Here is a 10,352-nt window from a genome sequence, read left to right as displayed (position 1 = left end):
TTCGTCCTCCTGTGCAACTCAGGAGCCAGGTCATTCGTCATATTGACTTCTCAACCTCGGTACACATAACAATTGCATTTGGAGATGTTCATTCTGTTGAGAGTGAATGGACCGTCAGGAACGAGTCCATTTCTCATAAATATTGTCTTCATGAGATTCAGCTATCCTCTGACCTTTCCACATCCACGGTTGAAGTCGGCCAGCATTTGTGCCGCTTGGCTAATGTTTGGTGGTATTAGAAAGATGTCATCAGCAGAGCAGAGGTGGTGTAGTTGCCAAGCGTCTATCTTCACTCCAACTCCTTCCCATTGCAGTCCTCGCATGATGTTCTCGAGGGTGACACTGAAGAGTCTCTTTGGAGTGGTATTACCATGCCATACCCCTCTCTTGACATGCATGATCACTTCCTTGTAGAATGGTAAGATCCAGGTAGTGAATCCATAATAAGCTCATGGAGAATCCTGATGTATTGAGTTTGAAAGCCTTGTTTGGCTAGGGCTTCGATGACCACTTCAGTCTCAACAGAATCAAAGGCCTTCTTTAAATCAATGAAAGTATAGACAGAGTACCATCTTGAACTCCCGAGAAACCTCAATGAGGTTTCTACATACTGTGAGGATATGGTCTGTCTTACTTAATCCATTTTTGGAACCCAGCTTTCTCAAATGGTTATCCTTCATCTAGTGTTCTGCCAATCCTGTTCAGGATGACTCCAGTGAACAGCTTTTAAATGATGGACAACAGGCAGATTTGGTGAAAGTTGTGAATGTCGTTGATGTCTCCCTTCTCGTACAGTAGTACAGTCCTGCTGATTTTCCACTGGGACGGAATCTTGCATTCAGACAGGTACCATGTGAAGAGCTGAGCCAGTGTATTGATGAGTACTGATGGCAGGTTCTTCAGGTGTTCAGGTGTAACCTCGAATGGGCCGGGTGTGTTCGCTTCTTTACCGATGAAATGTTGGATTTCAGAAGGGATAATTCTGGGAAAGACATATCCATCCTGCAGGATTTGGTATGTGGGCAGGTAGACATGGCTATCAAAGAGATTCGAGTAGAAGTCATGGATAATCTTCTCCATTGCCTTCTAGAAGATGTGATAGATTCATAATGACATCAGAGGGCAGTCATCTTGGTCTTGTAGTTGGCAAAGGACAGGCAGGCAGTGCGAATGCTTTTCCCAGCTTCTGCCACATCTGCCAGCACTGCTGTTCTTCTCTCTTTAAGGTCTTCCTTTATCGCTTCTCTGCACTGCTTTCCGAGCTCGGGTGTTAGCTTGTGGTTGCCTGAGACTTGCGCCAAGTCAAGTTGGTGAATAAATTGAAGAGTTTTCAAAGACAGGTGACTTTTTATGGCTATCTCTCTCTCTCTCTCGGTGTTCCTTTCACAATTATGGAAGTGCTGAACCAGTCAATAGTATTCTTCGTCAAGATGACATCTTCCCATCTTGCTGCAATAGTGCCAAAGAGCTTCCAATTGGTGGTCGTTCTGGGAGTTCTCTTCTTAAACTTTCCAGTCCTTTCTCCCTGCTCCGTGAAGTAGAATTTTGCACAAAAGAGACGGTGGTCTGATCCCGTTTGAAATTTTGGGACAACAGCGACATCGGTCAGGCAAAACCATCAATTGAATACGATGTGGTCAATTTCATTGTGGAACTGTCTACCGGGAGACTCCCATGTCCAACATTTAGATTTGGCCTTCTGGAATTGTGAGTTACCATGGATGGCCTTGGTTGACATGATGAACTCAGACAGTCTCTCACCCTGTTTGTTCCATTCTAGGCCATGGGTCCCAATGTAGAATTCTTCTGCTGATCTTCTTGGTCCTATCTTGGCATTAAAATCACTGACAATGATCTTTTAGAAGGTGTGGTCTTCTTTATAGAACTTCTCCAGCTCCATGTAGAACTTCTCAATTTCTTCTTCATCATAATTGGATTTTGGTGGCTAGACAACAAAGATAGAAACTGCAGCAGTGAGCCACATCTATTCAAGTGTAATCTTCCAATTGGGTTGTTAGGCATTCGAATGAATCGTTGCTCATGTCCAAGTTCGTGTTGACAAGGACACCGACACCACCGACACCTCTTTTGTCACATGTTCTGAGGAACAGTTCTTCTCCCGTTGTGTGATGTGGTTGATGCTTTCTCATCTCAGTCAGACCAATGATGTCGTACTTGATCTTTCGCACTTGCATCATTAGGTCCTCGATGGATGCATCTGATGCCAGTGTGTGTGCATTGAAAATACAGCCAGTTGTGGGGAGCCAGGTCTCCATCTTGGCTCTGTTAGTCTGTACATTACTCACAAGCACATGACATCCCACCACGCGGCCCTTGGATGATGCAACCTGGCTAGCCCCTCTGTAACTCTCTACTCCTTATACGGCTATTTTGACTGTCCTCCACTGACCATTAGCCCTCCTTATATAGATATCTTGACTGTCGGTCCACTGACCATTAGCTACGACAGAGGTCACCCATTCTGTTTCACACACGTGTCACCTTAAGGTATATAAGTGCCTTGCAGACAATAAAGGTCGTTGCATGTTCCCTGTCCAAGATGTACATTCATTTCTTCTCATTCAGGAGCTCCCTCGCCAAGGATATCCCTCATAGATGGAGTCCCGCAGGTCGGGACTCAGCACCCCAACCACCCCATATCATCCCACAGCCAGTCATTTTAGTCCTTCTTTGTTTTGGCAGTCTAGGTCGCCTTAAGATTTTATCAGCCTCTTCTTCCTCATTCTTCTTTATGCTGTCATATTGGTGACCCTGAAAGGGTCAGGGGAATGAGACCCATTGTACTTACTGGTTTTGGCATATTGAATACAGCACAGATAACTTGCCAGGCTCAGCCATGTGGGCAGGATTATAAATTATACATTTAAATTATATAAATTATAATAATAGAGGGAATAATAGAGTGAGTCACATAATATTCCAAGCTTACTTGAACGTTTTTTAGCTTAAGTATAATGTTTTTCATTTATTTATTTATTTATTTATATTGGTTTTTGTACTGTATCTTGCTGGTTTAGGGCTTATTCCTAGCTCTTTCCTTAGGGCTTATTTCTGGTGTTGCTTGGGGGATCATATGGAATTCCAGGGATCAAACTTGGGCTGGCACCTTAAAAGTAAGCGCCTGGCTGGCCCACTGTTCTATCTCTCCAGCTCCAATGCATATGCTTTAAAAATGGAAACAAATGAAGGTGGGATACTACTAGACTTTAATATTTGCGGCATAAATACCAATAAAAACGATAAAGTGCCAACATTTACTTTATGTATTTGCTTCACCTTATGTAAGCACTAGTTTTGGGTTTGGTTCCCCACAACTGACTATATTTGAACTAAAATACAAATTAAATGCATCACTTTCTCTTTAAACCTAAAAATGATTGAAGCACTTAACATTTATAAATTAAGATCATTAAGGTAGCATATAAATTCTCTAAGAAAGAGCCTCTGTGTATCTCTCCAGATATATATCTCACTCTAACAGTTCTGAAATGCTCACATCTTTCTCTGGACCTACTCCCATCTCCACATTTACTGAATTTTTTGCCACTGAATGTCTGCTTAGAACAGACTCATCCTGCTAATTAGTTGATTTTTGTTCTTTACAACCAAACTTATGACCTGTCAATCTTAGTAAAACCTTTCATATTAACTGTCTATACTTAATCCTGTGTGGTACCATTCCAAGTTTAATAGTCTTATGATAAACTCTTTCATAACATAACAATGTTGTTATCTATTTAAATGCTTATCTTTTCAATATTCTGATGTTGTCTTTCAAATGTAGGATTGTATAATTAATTTATAACAAATGCCTAAATAGACCTTTGAATATGAGTCACAGTATAAGTCCTTGTTGAATATATGAATTTATTCCATCTTAGTAGTCACTACTTACAACTAAGATAATAATTTAAAATTATGCTTGAAAAATGAGGACTATTATCTCTTAACCATAAGACAGTTTCCCTAAATTGCCTACAAAGTATAAACAAGATGAGAAAGTATGTTGCTCTCCAAAGAAATCTCAAAATTAATTATATAACACATTTTTTCCTGACTGATTGCCACAGACAGACTCATCTTTGGGAACAAGGGGCAGCATATGATATTTCAGGAACTTTCAATAACAATCAGAAATAGGACATAGCCAGCTCAGTGAGCATGTAAGTAGAAGGAAAAATAGTTTCAGGTTGCAGTTTCCAAATTAAATAAATCTATAAGCCACCTGGAAGGCATATGTGTTTTTGCTCTGAAATTGAAGTAAATGAGAAAGAGGAAAGTAGTTGGGAGTATCAAAATGAAATAATTTATAGGAAGCATAGATTTAAGTGATTTTGTTGAAGCAAATTGTCTTTTCATCAGACCTAAAATTATTAGGCCATAAAATCTTTGAGAGTCCTTAAGTGAAGTCAGTATTTAGAAAACATGAAGAGGTTTCCAATCAGGTCAATAAAGGTTTTGAGGTAATGATTGTTTAGAAACTTAGAACTGACCTGGTCAAGTTATTTTGTCCTTTATAATTCCTTAATAACTCCTCCCTATTCCTTATAACTCTTGTTATTCTAGCAATTCATTCACAGTAAATTCAGTAGATTTCCCTGGAAGCCCATAAGGAAACTGTGTCATACCTTAACCAGGTAAATTTCTTTCTTTGACTCTCGTAATGAAATCTAAACCCTCTCATATTTACCTAGGAGGGGATCAGCATCGTCATGCCTTGATCCCACAGCTTTCCCAGGGAGAGGCTCATCTATTTCACTCTGGGTGTGTTAATCCCTGTGATTTCTTCAAATGTGGGAAACTCAACCCTGTAATTTGTGATAGTGGGAGACAGTGCTCACACTCTCCTCTGGTGAAAATAAATAGGAAATCTAGACTCTCAATTATTCCTGCAAATTATAGCTAAAATATAATTTATAGAGATAAATCTTAAATGACATTCTCAAAAAGCACCCTTAGGCTAAGATCAGTATTGTCTTGTCTGCTCACATTATCTAGCAGTGATATAATATGTGTATGATTAAGGGAGTCACTATGATTTTCTACCTTAGAAAAAGCATTTACTTTTGAAAACTATGTCTTCCAAATTATCCTCTCTTCCTCTACTCAGTAGCCTCCATGGCTCAGTATTCAAGTTCAAGTCTTCCTTGACGTAAGTATAAATGTCTAAACTTTCCCAGCTACTTAACTGAAGGACATTTCTCCTACAAGTTGCAGCTAGTATTTTGTAAACATTATAGTATTAGGTATCATATCATTAACTGTAAAACCATGAGTTGGAGTTAGTATGCCCATGTTACAGGTGATGGAAAGAAATATTAATAAAGGATTCTGATTGCCTTTCTCTACTCTGCTTCTTTGAGTAACCTACACATGTAACTATGCAAAAGGAATATTTGTGGTCAAAAGATAGCTATACCTTATTTAATAAGAACTGACTGACATCTTGTTGTGGCCATAAAAGACCCTAACATTTATTATAACTCATTTATAATTTTTAGTTCATAATTATGATTTAAAAAACAATAGGGGATTCCTTTTATCTAACTCACTTTGAATGTACCATCTCTGCCCTTGCTCCTCCACCATATTGAACTTGCTTCAGACTCTCCCAACTGCATTCAGACATGCTTCATTTGATCTTTATATATATATAGCAATTTATGATTCATTGTTATACTATATTTTTTCCAAATATCTTTTCTATCTCTACACTTTACATAATGGAGCGATAGCACAGTGGTAGGGCGTTTGCCTTGCATGCAGCCAACATGGCCGACCCGAGTTCGATTCCTCTGCCCCTCTCAGAGAGCCCGGCAAGCTACCGAGAGTATCTCGCCTGCACGGCAGAGCCAGGCAAGCTCCCCATGACGTACTCGATATGCCAAACACAGTAACAACAAAGTCTCCAATGGAGACGTTACTGGGCCCGCTCGAGCAAATCGATGATCAACGGGAGGGCCTTCCAAATATCTTTTCTATCTCTACACTTTACATAATGGAACACAGTTTTTATTAAGTAATACCAATTGTCTATGTAGTATACATCTGCTTTGCAATATAGGTAAAACTGGAATCACTGTCTTTCTACTCCGCTGTAAAGTAATTATTTTGTGAAACACAGTGTAGAGGAAAAGAGCTCTTGAAGAAAAACAAATGTGTTTTTTTTGTTTTCACTTGTTTCACTTATATCACTTCTCATCCCGTTGATCTTCAATTTGCTCGAGTGGGCACCAGTAATCTCTCCATCCGTCCCTGTCACATGCTAGTGTAGCCCAATGGCATCTGCTCACTACAGGAACATGAAGAGCCTCAAACTGTTTGTTCAGGATTTTGATGAAGAAGTCTGACCATCTCGTAGTGGGCAGTCACACGTCCTTTTGACATCCCATGGAATCCAGTCAGTAACAGCTCTAGTCCAGCTGTCATCTCTAAATCGCATCACATGTCCAGCCCCTCTCATTTTCGATGCCTTGGCAAATGAGACAGTGTCCCTTATTCTTGATCATTGATGGAGGCCGGAACTCCGGATTCCTTCTCTCACTTGAGTGTTTTATTTTCCAAGACTTTTAAATATAGAGAGGTGAGTATAAATATCTAATAGAATAGAATTGGTTCACACAAACACAATGTACATTTGTAGATTCTGAATATTCGGATTCTAGAATTTTGTATTACTGTCATACAAATTATTTTTTTTTGTCAATTATGGTGTAAGTAACATTTCTATGAGAATGACTCTAAAGCAAAAAATTTACAAAGGAGTGATACCTACCAGCTATCTTTTAGAATAATATAGATTTTATACTGTGTTCATTAAGCTTATATAATTTTGTTCATAATTTTATCTCAGTATAAGTGAAAGCAATTAGGTAAAATATTTATAAGGTAGCATTAATATGATGCTTAATATAAAAATTTGTGTGAATTCATGTATAATAATCTGTACATAACAGCTTCACAAAATTCAAGTGTATTATTGAGTTTTCTCTCTCCTTATGCACATCTTCAGTCAATATCTTGGATTTGTTTTGATTTAACCACTATCTTAAGTTGGTACTCTCTTTCAATGGTTCTTCAAAATATTATCAGTTAGTACCTGTAGTCTTCTAATAATGTTCTTTGTGCTCTGGCATAAATATTTAACATCCTCAGGGTACTTTTTCTAAGCAATTAGAATCAGCCATTGGAGGTCTTATGAAATACGTATTTTAAAATAATCCTATCTTCATGTGTTGCTTTGTCAGCTTCCAGTTTATGAGTGAGACTATTAAATTGTAATAAGAGACACATTCTATTAAAACTAGATTGACTCAATAGAATGTTAAAGGTTTTGAGGCACAGTGTTACATAACCATTGGTTCATGTGCAGATTCTGTCATCATTATTATCACATCATTGCTGGCAACTTTGCAGGCTAAGTCATATCCATCTTTTAAATATGAACTCCTAGTGTATTCCAGCTGCCAGAGAAGACTAGAGAAATAGTAGTGACTTGAGGTGATTTGGGGGTGTTCAGGGGACCACACTTAACTTTGCTCAGGGTTTACTCCTGGCTCCTGGCTTTACATTTAGGGATCACTTATGAAGAGTTTCAGGAGGCCCCCTGATTAAACCCAGATTGGCCACAAGCATGGCAAGCACCCGAGTACTGTACTATCTTTCCAACCCCAGTAGGCATTTTCTCATGTTATATGATCAAAAAGCGCAAAAACAAACAGAGAATAGAGAGATTATTTTTAATGAGTCTACCCATATTATTGCTTAGTCACCTGAAAATGAGTGTGACTTGAGGGTTGTACACTAATATATTTAACTCACCAAATAATAATGGCAATATAAAACAAAAACAGATAAACATGTTAAATGAATATTAATGACTTCCTAAGTCCTGTACATATTTAATTCTGTTTCTAAGGTCTTTAAGCCAAATGACTACAAATGTGTACAAAATTTTTAAGTTGAAAACTGGAAATTCCTTCCCATAAATCACTATATTTATCATTTGTCATAAAATAACCATTTTCAATTACCATTTTCTGCCTGCTAAGTCTAAAAGTATTGCTATATATTTGTTATATATAAAAGAATTTTTTCCACAAGAATAGAAAAAAAACAAGACACTGCAATTTACCTATGTTCAGTGGATCCATCAAGTATAGATCAATCATACTCAGTGATTTCATGGACGTTTTCCTGCACAGAAATTACTTACATTCTGTATTTGTATCCTTATAGATGAGTTACTACTTCTCTGCCATGACAGTAAATCTTGATTCCCACATGCTGCCTCTAAGTCTCTTGTTAATACAATGTTTTCACTTCCTCTTGCTTTGATTACTCCCACTGAGCCACACTTCCTTAAGAATGTGCACACATAACTCCATGGGAAGTAAATGACATATTTTTTTAAAGTTACTACTCTGCTGATCTTTTTTTTTTATTTGTTGGCTTTTTTTAATCACACTTGGTAATGCTCAGGGGTAACTTCTGGTTCTGCACTAAAGAATTACTCCTAGTGGTGTTCAGGGGACTATATGGAATGCCAGAGATCGAATCCAGGTCATCGACATGCAAGAGAAATGCCTTACCCGACGTACTATTGTTCCAGCTTCTCTGCTACTCTTCTAAGGAACGGTTTAAGTGTTTTTTTTCTCCTTCACTAACACTATATACCAATTCTTGTGTCCAGTCTCTTTTTAGATTTTCAGTGTCTATTTTATTCCTTTAAGCTTTGTATGCTCAAACTTCAAAGTAGGATATTAAAATTATTAAAAACATAAATTCTGGTGCCAAATGGTTGGATTTACAAATTAAGTCTTCAACTCTTTGTATTTATATAATAATGGGCATTATCTACAGAATCTTGATTCTTCTGTTTCTGAAGCCATAAATCTGGGGTTTAATACACATCACTTAAAAATAATAATTGTGAGATTAACTGAAATAAAACATAACATGATTAGAAAAGTGCTTGCCATACAATAGTCCCAAATAAGTGATAGAGAATATTTTTATCATCTTTTCAATTATAGTTACTTTTCCTACAATTGTACCAAAACTATAATATCAGGTAACTCATTTTACAAACCACTGAGAATTTATCAAAGTTTGATCATTTTGATTTATGTTGAAACATCGTATTACTATGACCACTGTGTCAGTAGTAAATCAGAGCAGAAACAAACCACCTCCACATATTTCAAACAATACGGAATCATTGCTTGCATAACTGTTTGATGAATTGGAGAAGTGAAAGTCTGAAAGACATCATCATACCACTGAATCCAAGAGTCTGACATCATTGATATGACTCAGAAGGCAGAGTACTGCTTCATCCCTTGTCCTTTCTGCTCCTACAAATATCATTCACATGCAGGAATCTGGATTTTAGTTCTCAGAAAACTAAGTCACACTGTCAAAGTGTTTCTACAAATTTCACACTATTGTTCATTAAGAGAAATTTAAGTTCAGAAAATACCTAAATATCAGTTCACCTTTCAATTTTTAGACAAAGGCATTTTGAAAAGCACTGCTTATATCTTCTTCATTGTTTTTCCTTATTTTTAAAGTTCTGTGCAGATAACTGTAGCCTTACAGCTACCAACCAAGTATGCAGTGATAGCTCTGAAACCATGCTCCAATTTCAAATACAAAAATTCCAAGAAATTTTGAACATTTTATATGTATCTCAGATACAACATTAAGTTCAACATGTTTATAATATATGCAAGCAAAATTAAAACTGAACATGAAACCCATTTCAACTATCTTTTTATGCATAATATTTTAGTTCTATATTTTCTCCAAAGTGTTCAGGTGCAAAAATCTATGTGTGTCACAAAGTTGAATCTTCCCACTCTTCTCTGATGCATAACTAAATGGTAGAAAATCTAAAATGATGAATAGACATTTTTAGTCTTCAAATGCTCTTAAAATATAAAATCTCTTACTTTGTCTTAAAAAATAGTAAAACTAGAATTTATAATCCCCATCATAGCATAATTTACTATAAAATGAAGGTAAAAATACTACCCACATGACTGTTAGATTTTTACATAAATTAAAGTGTGATAAAGGACTTATTCCAGTACTATCTCAAAGCAAAACAAATAATAAATTTTCATTAGTAGTATTCATTAGTATCACTGATATTGATGCCATCCAATCTTTCTATAAACCATGTTCAGGTACTACTTCTATTTGTATTATATGCAAGTATTACAGTTTTCAGATTCATGACTAAAATGGATTAGAAATTCTTATGAACCTGTGGTACAAGAAAGTACAGTATTTCCAGGATCTTATTTAGCTAACGATGCACTATGCTG

General features: G+C 36.9%; 1 non-coding gene across 1 annotated transcript; it reads left to right on the top strand.

Annotated features, from left to right (window-relative positions):
* Positions 1-4,703: 4,703 nt before the first annotated feature.
* On the top strand, positions 4,704-4,873 carry LOC130023397 (U1 spliceosomal RNA). Its single transcript, XR_008792463.1, has one exon. It is a non-coding gene; the product is annotated as a U1 spliceosomal RNA (small nuclear RNA).
* The last annotated feature ends 5,479 nt before the right edge of the window (positions 4,874-10,352 follow it).

The sequence above is a fragment of the Sorex fumeus genome, unplaced genomic scaffold (assembly GCF_029834395.1).
Source record: "Sorex fumeus unplaced genomic scaffold, SorFum_2.1 ptg000002l, whole genome shotgun sequence".
Lineage (NCBI taxonomy): Eukaryota > Metazoa > Chordata > Mammalia > Eulipotyphla > Soricidae > Sorex > Sorex fumeus.
This window is presented reverse-complemented; position numbering and strand designations above follow the sequence as displayed.